Here is a 10,010-nt window from a genome sequence, read left to right as displayed (position 1 = left end):
CCTTCAAGGCTCAGGGGTCCAAGATTATCTTCTGTGTCTGTGTTAATTGGTTTCCCTTTTCTTTGTTGAAGAGGGTCTGTGCAATCTTTCTGCCTAGTCCGCCATCTTGCCCCGCCTCTTGAATCAGTCAATTTTTGAGAAAAATGTTGAACTAGTTATTTTACCCTCCATTGTAGGCCAAAGCACAATGCCAAAAAATGGTACGTGCTTCTCATTTACATGAACTTATCTAGGATTCATTTCACTGTTGAAGGCATATGAGAATATTTCTGAAGTAATATAATAACTTATGCTAACAATAATGAATCACATGTTCTAATTCTTCAAAGAGAGTATATTAAAACATCACAACAGTTGCTAGAAGATATAGTTTGATAAACAGATGTTTTTAGCTGCCATTGAGTTGACTCATGGTGACACCATTCACAACAAGATGGAACCATTATGGTTTATGTTTATAGGGTTTTCACTGATAGATTTTCAGAAGTAGATAACTAGACCTTTCTTCCTAGTTTGTCTTAGTCTTGAAGCTTTGCTGAATCCTGTTCAGCATCATAGTAACACTCATGCCTCCAATGTTAGACTGGTGGTAGCTGTGCTTGAGGTACATTGACTGGGAATCCAATTCCCTGATGGTTTTAAAACTTTAACTTAGAGTTAACTACCAAGTGCAAGTTAAAATAAAACAAGAGAATACTACAATTTTAATCAAAATCAAAATGCAACCTTTCCATGTACTATAGTTCAGAGATGATCTTATTCTCTTATACCTTCTATGTTGTATTGTTTAATATTTTACAGAAATGATTTATTTTGAAAATTATGGAAAACATAATGGAAAAGACCTAGTTGGGGCTTTTTAATATAAAGTATGTAACTTTTTAATCCATTGCCTTCCAGTCTGAATCATGGTGACCCCATGTACTACAGCCAAGAAGACCCTCTGGAGCAGTTCTAACATGAGGTTACCATGAGTCACGGATGACTCAACAGCAGCTAACAGCATAAAAATTCTTTACAGGAGTGGATTGCTAGGACTTTTTCCCTCAGTGCTGTTAGGTGGGTTTGAACCACTAGCTTTCAGTTAGCAGCAGTGCACAAACCATTTGTATCATCCAGGGACCTATGTAACTTTAGAAAAAGAGTAAGGAATGTTTCCATATAATTAGAGAGTTAAAAGTACTTGGAATGCATTTTAAACGCAAATGTCCAATTTGTAAGTTGTACTTATTAATCACCAATGTCCTAAGATGAGCCTAGGCTCAGTGTGTGTATGTGAGGTATGTGCACTTGTTTTAGTTTGGCCATAAAGATCTGGACTAAACTAGACCTCACAGACCAACAGTCAGTCAGCTTACAGCTAAAATGGAATAAAGATTGCAACAAACATTTTTGCCTTTTCAGTTTGTGCTAAAAAAAAAAAAAAAATTATCTTTTAAAGAATTCATTCCGTATGGGAAATTGAATGTTCTTTACTCTTTTGTGTTTAATAACAAAATATCAAGCCTTAATTTTTTTTTATTTATAAAATTGACATTAAATCCTATATATTTAAGAGTTTATGATCTTTATATGTTGTATAAATACTAAAGGAGATTAAAAATACAAAGTCTGAGCATATTACTTCCATTTTACTGATAATATTTTCTATATATTTTCCTTTCTGAAAAAAATCATAATTTTTTTAAGTAAACTACCTTTCAATAGCTGAAGGATAATCTGTGGTTTGTGATTATTTTTAAAGAGCTAAACCCTTCAGAAAGCACTCAACTCACAGCATGGACAGTATCAGCATGACATGCCAGCATCAAGAATAATAGCATTTGAATAACTCTCTCTGATTTATTCAAAATTATTTCTCAAATAAAAGGAGTTTTTAAAATGTCATGAAGCACTGGAGCTTCAGTCTGAGGGGGATTGACCTTGGGTTTATGGACAGTGTTGTATATGATGTTTTATTTCCATTTTATAGTTTTAAATTTCCAGTTGGTGGATTATAAAACTAAATTAATTTCCCTTTTCAAAAGAATTTTTAATTAATATATATTTTTTTTTACATTTAGGAATTCAAAATTAATCATACTGTGTTTCATGTTGATAGTACTCTTTTATTTTGAGAATAAAATTGAAAATGCCTTAAGAAGCGTTCAGGCAAGCATGTAAACATTTTCAAGCCTCTTAAGTAAGGTGTTCAGACATTCTGAATTAGACACTCTTTGTTGTTCATACTTACTGTTTGTTGTCTTTAACCATTTCCTTCCCTCTCTAAAAATAGCTGTAGAGATTGAGATAAGAATCTAGACAGTAGTGGTTAATTTGTTCTTTGCTCTTGTGTTGGATTATAAAAGAGCTAAGAACTCCAGCAAAGCCTACCCTTCTTTCCTTAAGGAAATACATACATAATAGGAAAGAGCTCATACAAAAATCAAAGTATGACTGTGACTCAGTAACCTAGTATAAATCAGAATGTGGTGCTAATAAAAGTAAAGATTAGGCATCGAGTATATAAAAAAAACATTATTTGTTTCTTTTTTGCTGTTATTCCCCTTCCTCCTTTTTTATAGGATTTTTTAATGGAGATTATGATGATAGGTAAATAGACATGTCTTCACAATATACTGTGAGTGAAAGAATTTGAAATGTATTTAATTCATTAAGAAGCTTCTTCTCCCATTACTTATTAAAGTATAAATGTTAAAAAAGATGTAGGAGTATTCAAAGGAAGAGGAAGATATAACATTGTCAGTTGTTAGCTTAGTTAATATATACTTCAGAGGAGGCTAATGATTGTATATGCACAACTTAGTGACATCAGCACTAAAAAGCCATTTGGAATTGTGAGTTCATTTCCCCAGGAAATCTCATGACACTTTCCAGCAGGATAGAAACCATCTTGAGAAAAATAAAAATTGTCCTAGATGATACTGGTAACTTATGAAGACTGAATTTTTGAAGTGTAGTTTTTATAACTCAGTGAATTTTACACCTGTGTGACCAGCAGCTAGATGAGACACAACCTTCCCAGCATCTATGATGACCCCTGTGCTCTTTTCCCATCCCTTCGTAATTATTGGCACGTTGTTGTTGTTGTTGTTGTGTGCCATCGAGTTGGCCCCGACTCATAGTGACCCCTCCTTGGGTTTCCTAGGCAGTATCACCACAGAAGTAGATTGCCTCATCTTCCTTAATACGGACCTGTAATAGGATAGATTAGGTTTCTTTACTTTTGTACCTCATGATAATAGAATTATATGGTGTCATGGACCCCTAGAACCACCCTCAGTCTTGATGATTGCTACAAGGACTAACAAACTCAGAAGTTGTTATACTCAGAGTTATGGTTTATTACAGAAAACTGAATCAGATTAGACTCAGGCAAAGGAATCAAGACAGTAGAGCAAAGTTCAGGAAAAGCCAGGCTCTAAGAGCTGGGAGACAGAGATGCTCCTTTGGTGAAGGAGCCCTAAAGTGGACTGGATGTGAAGAGATTATACCATGCATGTGAATTATGGAGACCACGTCTGTTCTACTGTTTTTTGACCACTTTTATAAATACCTATGCCTTTTAGTTTGGTTCCATAATAAGCAATAACAATATGCAGCTATCTTTCAGTTTAAGATTTAAAATACAAATATTCCTATCCATACTCAGTTGTTGTCATTCCAGTAAATAATTTCAGTAATACTTTTGAAAAAAAACTGCCAAACCCCTATGTATTTTTAAAGTTTTTCACTGAAATACACATAATTTAATCAATACAATGAGGTACTATGTCTGACACTTTCAGTTTCGAAGTAACTATTCTGTTAGCCTAATAAATTATTATGGAAGTGTGGTTAAAACAATCTAATTTACTGGTTCCTTAGTACTTAGTTGGCTGAATTGAACAGAAACTGATGTGAAATATAAGGGCTGTATCTTCAGTGCTGGAGCTTATATGCACGCAAAATCTTTATAGAGACAAAATATTTTTAACAAACCAGGTTATTATACATTTTAATACGTTAAATGACTGGGATATTGTGACATTTTTAAAGGCATTGAATTGGTTATTTAATTGCTACACATAAAAATACTGAAGTGGAGTTTCTGCCTGCTTAGATTTGATCTTTTTTGAAAAATCTCCATATTTAGCTGTGATACATCAACAAATTTTGAATTGGTAAACCTTGGAATGGGAAAGCTGAGTTTGAGATAATTTCAAGGAATTTTAAAACACCAAAGAGGCATGGCAATCATAATAATAATGAATTTTTTTTTCTTTTTTTGAAAATTGTTTTGTTGAGTGATATTTTAGAGTCAAAAAGCATATGTTCAATAACTTCAAAGTGCTAAGAGCATGCAGAAAAGCCAGAGAAGAACCCGAAGAGTTTACAAATAAACATGAACCCATAATAGAATAGACGAGAACATAAGATTAGGCTTTATGCCACAGAGCTCCTGCATTTTACTTTAATGAGAAGGAATTGTTAATTTTTCATGATGTTACAGGAAAAAAAAAATAGAGAAGATCAAACACACCCTGGTTTAAATTCTGACTGTGGGACTTGTGCTGGGGCAGAAACATATGAAGTCTACAGAGAAATCCTGTGTATATAGGGAGTCAGAGACTAGAGACAATAGTTACGGGGTCGACCAATTGGTAAACATTTGTGGTTGACTTTCCCTCCACTTGAATTACATTGCCAAGGTCAAAAAAGAGCTGAGGTCTCTGAAAAACTGCAGCTGTACTTTGCATGGCCAGATTTCAATGGCTGAATCAAAGCAAGAGGTTAGAAGGAGTAAGAAAATATAGACATTTTATTATTGTTGGTCAAGGAGGAAACATGTTTATTAGAAAACTGATGAGCAAGGAGCCATAAAATGTGGTCACAAGTGCTAGTGTTGTGACTTTAAAACGTTTGTGATCTTGTGCCATCTCTCTGTAACTCAGTTTTAAAAATTTCTCTCTGCCTCTCTGAGGGCTTTTGTGAGCAAACAATAAATTAATGCATGGAAAACTTTTCTGAAAAATATAAAATACAACACAGTCCTTGGAATCAGCTTAACATAGTAGCTATTAGACTTGGCTCTAAAGACAGACTCACAGGAGAAGTTAAAAACTTATAGCTTTGTGGCCAGGTGCTTTATCCTCTTTGTGTTATGGTTTCCTTAACTTTAAAATGAAGTGTTAGTAGCGTGTATCTTCTCAGGGTATTATCATGATTCAGTGAAACAGCACAGGTGAAATATTTGATTCAGTGCCTACTATATAGCAAGCACTCAAAAATGTTCCCTACTATTTTAAAGTCACAAAGCTTATCCTCTGAGATGGTCAGTGGTATTGTAAAAATGGCGTATGGTGGCATCTTCCAACCTCCTCTAGCTTCAGAAGAGGGGAAGAGGATTAGGAACATCAAAAACCCAAGGCTCATTCCTATGCAGCAGAGGTCAGACATGCCACCATCTTCCAACCTTTTTACCAATTTTGACCCCAACCATCCTTCCCAAGGCACTCTCTACTTCTTTGCTGGATTCCATAATTTATTGCAATGGCCACATAGAACTCAGAGACCATACTCACAATTATAGTGTTTATTAGAAAAGTAACAGGTTATAATTCAGGATCAGAAACAGCTTAGGATACAATTCTTCAATCAGGACAGCTTCTTTTCAGCCATGCCACAGGCACGTTTCCCTCTGGCTTACCTCTCCCCTGCTTGGGCAAGTGTTACAAAGTTCTTTTAGCTTTGCTGATAGATGCCCAGAGAGTCATCCCACTCCACCAGCAAGCTGCCTGCCCTGAAGGCACTGTGCTTTTTTACTCCACGGGCAGAGAAGCTCACCATCTTGTCCTGATCTCTTGGTTCTGCCGCCTCTCCTGCTGCCATCTCTCTGCCAAGTGTTACAGCTCTCTCTCTCTCTCGCTCTCTCTCTCTCACTGTCTGTCTCCTGTGTCTAGGAATGTGATCCACTCCTGGTTCCTTCTTTTTTTTTTTTTCAAAAATATGGAATGCTTCACAAATTTGCATGTCATTCTTATACAGAGGCCATGCTAATCCTCTCTGCATTATTCCAATTTTGTTACATGTTTTGCTGAGGTAAGCACTCCTGATTCTTTCTTGAGGGTAATGATATCACATTTTCCTTCTCTCGGATGGCTCATTTTAAGTCTAGTGAGATGGCAAAACTGGCCAATCCTCACATTAGGGTTCCATACACCTTATTTGCACATTCCCACCCCTACAAGGGCACCATATACCTTATTTACATTATTAGCAAGTAATCCAGTCCTCTTGATGGACCACAAACACCTCACACTTGCAGAGTAATACCAAGTCATCTGGTGGGAGTCACAAAGACCATGACTAGAAGAGCCATGTTAAGTAATATCACTGCACCACAAGTATGTTCAGAAAAATCTATCATAAATGATAATAATGAAGTTGAATTTTTTCCAGGAAATTCCTCAGTTTTCCAGATTGATAGTATTCTGGTACAAATTGTCCAAGCTAAATCAAGAAGAATTGTGTTTTGTTAACTATATACATAAAAATTCTAGAAAAATAAAAGCAAAAATTGCTTTTGTAAAATCAATATTACACTCTCAATTTTGTACTACTGTCATAAGAGACTTTTGCATTAGAAGTGGAGAAGTGTCAGAGAAAAGAGAATCATATTCTTATCAGCATCTGTTTCTAGAAACAACTTTAAGAAAGTTCATGTGGCGCTCCTTTCAAACTACTAGAGAGCTCCATGTGTGATGGTCACAGCCCAGGTTCTGGAATCAGGCTACTTGAGTACAATCCTGCTTCTACTACTTAACATCTTTGTGAATATGTGCCCATTGCTAAATCTCTCTAAGCTTCAGTTTCTTCACTCATACCAAAACTGAATAAAACAATGGAAACTGTTAGCTATTATTAATTATAATCATAAACACTCTATTAGGGTCTACAAAACCAACCATCGTAAAAAGAACCTTGGTGGTGCAGTGGCTGACTACTAACTGAAATGGTGGTGATTCTAATCCACCAGCTACTCATGGGAGAAAGATGTGGCAGTTCACTTCTGTAAAGGCTACAGCCTTGGAAATTCTATGGGGCAGTTCTACTCTGTCCGAAAGGGTTGCTATGATTTGGAATCAACTTGAAGGCATGCAACAAAAACATAATAGACCAAGTACCATCAACAAAGATGCCCCTTCTGGAACTAAGATATTACAAATTTATTCATACTTAAATTTCCATATGAAATCTTTGGAAACTACAAAAAGTCATCATGATGCTAAATGGGTTTGACACTCTGCTCAATGAGAATTCATTATTTTTCAAAATAATGAGCTTGGAAGTCCTCAGCATTACTTTGGAAAAAATTCTATCAGTGTAAAAAAAAAAAAGCCTAATATATATTTATAATCATTTAGTCCTTTTCTTTCAATTTAGTAATTATATATACAAAGGAAAGAATTTCTTTACACTTCTGTGAAATAACAAATAGTAGGTGAAACCAGGGTATCAAAAATCACCCTCTCCCTTGCTTTTACCTTTTTTTTCCCCTTTCTGTCAAGCCAGATCATTCTTGCTTTTTCAATCTCTGTTTTCTCTTAGATTTGAGAAATAAAATTATTTTATTACTGTTACTGAACAGCTTCTGGACTAAAAAGCAGGAATCACTCCCTCTTCCTAGAATCCTCAAGCCACAGAGGATATGGAACAAACAGAATGGACTCTTGGGATTCATGAGTGAAATATCCCAAGAACTTCTGGAATCCAATATTTTCAAATAGCACTCTAGCATAACATTTCCTAATAAAATACAGTAAAAAACAATAATTGGTATAGTTGTGGTCCTTGGATCCCCATAATAAACTTATAAGGGATAATAAAACTCTCAACCAGTTGCCCTTGAATCAATTTTAACTCATGGTGACTCCGTGTACATGTCATTTATTGATTACTATGCATATACTATGTATTACTATGCTTCATTCCATGTCTTCTTTCATCTTCACAACTCCATGAAATGAGTATGATTGTTCTTTTTATCATTTTAAAGTCAAGAAAACTGAAGCACAGAGAAGTTAAATAATTTTCTCAAAGTGGTTACTTGGTAAAGTGATGGTGATGGAATATGCACCCAAGCAGTCTCACTCCAGAGAGCCCTTAAGTACTCTACTATTCTCCCTCTGATATTAATAACACAAAACTCCTTTATAAAACTATTGTTATAGGCAAGCTTCACATTCCTGTTCATATGTAAAATCTTGTGCAAAGCATCATTTTAATTCAGATATTATGCTGTCAGCGGCTCACTAAGTTAGTGGTTTATGCCTCATAAAAACTGGCAATTGCTAAAGGTCACTTGCAAAATACTTACAGTTGTGAGCATTACATTTGTGAATCAACCTATCACATAAATCCTGATGAATAAATATCTAGTTAAATAGCAAACAAACTATTATTTTATAATAATTTTAAAAAACATTAAAAATGTCAAATAAATAATGAAATTTATAGACACATTTTTTTCCCCTTACTTTTTAGTGATGTATGGATGAACATAAATAATCTCTATGCCCTTTTTTGGTCCTAATCTAATTTATGGTTCATGAGAAGGCTCTAGAACTATATTGACCCAGAACAGGGACACAGTGCTGATGAGCAAAGCTTTTCTTGAAGAGTGAGAACCACAATTCTATTCTTTCTGGTTTTGTTTAATTTTTCACCTAGATCGCTTTAGATCCATAGGGGGGACTTGGGTTTTTTTTTTTTTTTTTTTTTTTTTTTTTTTTTTTTTGTATTTTAATAATATTTAATATTTAATATTAATATTTAATAGTTACCCACTATTATACTATTATACTCTGAGCAGGATCTTGGTGAGGCATATAGGAAAAGAATGTGAAGAACTAGCTAGCTACTTAAGCCTTGTTTTCCTCTGGATATTAGAAAAGAAGGATAAGATCATAGAGCCAAGGTTCCTATAAACTCTATCCTACCTTAAAGGAAAAGAAAGTATACAGGGATTTAAGGTAAAACTCCTTTGCAGGAATAAGTAGGTTGAAGATGCAATCTCCTATATCAATCTCATCATCTTGCTAATCTTATTAAATATGTTGTTGTTGTTATGTGCAGTCAAGTCAGATCTGACTCATAGCGACCCCTCCTTGGGTTTCCAAGGCAGTATCACTATGGAAGTAGATTGCCCAACCTTCCTTCCAAGTGGCTTGTGGATTTGAACCCCCAGCCTTCTGGTAGCAGTCAAGTGCTTTAGGCACTATGCTACCAGAGCTCCTTTATTAAATATAGTTCAATAAATATTTATTGTGCTCTCATTGGCTGTCATTGGCTAATTGATGGTGGAAAGACTTTGAATTGGGTCAGTGTGTGTATTTTAGAATTTTAATTTCTAGCTAATATTAAAATGCAAATTAACCTATCTGTAAAACCCTTGTGGAAAATATCATCTGTGTTCTTTTAGAATTTTCATTTTTTTTCCCTTTTAAGATATCAACTGCTCTCTTGTGTCCTCCTCTTTATAAAAATTCATGTCTATTTTCACTTTTGCCTTCCTCTCCAAAGTGTAGCAAGATGTGATGAGGTTAGAAAAGTATAATAATATTCTTCAAAATTCCTCTTTATCTGTTCAGACGATACACTTTAAAATGTACCTGGAATGGAGAATGAGAGTGAAAAGTCATTCTCAGGCATGAAAATAAACCAAAAATGCTTCCAGAGAGACTAGGGAGGAAATCGTTCCTAGAGGGTTGACTGGAGGAATCAGAGGGAGAGAGGAGAATAAAGTCAGACATATGATGCCAGGCACAGAGCACTGGGTCCTCCATAACTGTTTGTAATGTAAGTGGAAAACATGACATTTTGCTGTGATCCATAACATGGTAAACCTGAACAAGCTCATAAAATGTTTATTATGAGTATATGTGTAGTTATGTGAGTCAGAATCGGCTCAAGTGCAGTGGGTTTGTTTTTTGGGTATAAGATGATGAAGGGGCTGCATTTTATATTAG

General features: G+C 35.0%; 1 non-coding gene across 1 annotated transcript; it reads right to left on the bottom strand.

Annotated features, from left to right (window-relative positions):
• Positions 1 to 5,982: 5,982 nt before the first annotated feature.
• Positions 5,983 to 6,087, bottom strand: LOC122150315. Its single transcript, XR_006163601.1, has one exon. It is a non-coding gene; the product is annotated as a U6 spliceosomal RNA (small nuclear RNA).
• Between the last annotated feature and the right edge of the window lie 3,923 nt (positions 6,088 to 10,010).

This window comes from Orycteropus afer, unplaced genomic scaffold (genome assembly GCF_000298275.1).
Source record: "Orycteropus afer afer isolate SDZICR_OR568_19922 unplaced genomic scaffold, OryAfe1.0 scaffold00119, whole genome shotgun sequence".
Lineage (NCBI taxonomy): Eukaryota > Metazoa > Chordata > Mammalia > Tubulidentata > Orycteropodidae > Orycteropus > Orycteropus afer.
Note: the sequence above shows the minus strand (reverse complement) of the source record. Positions and strands in the feature narration are given on the sequence as shown.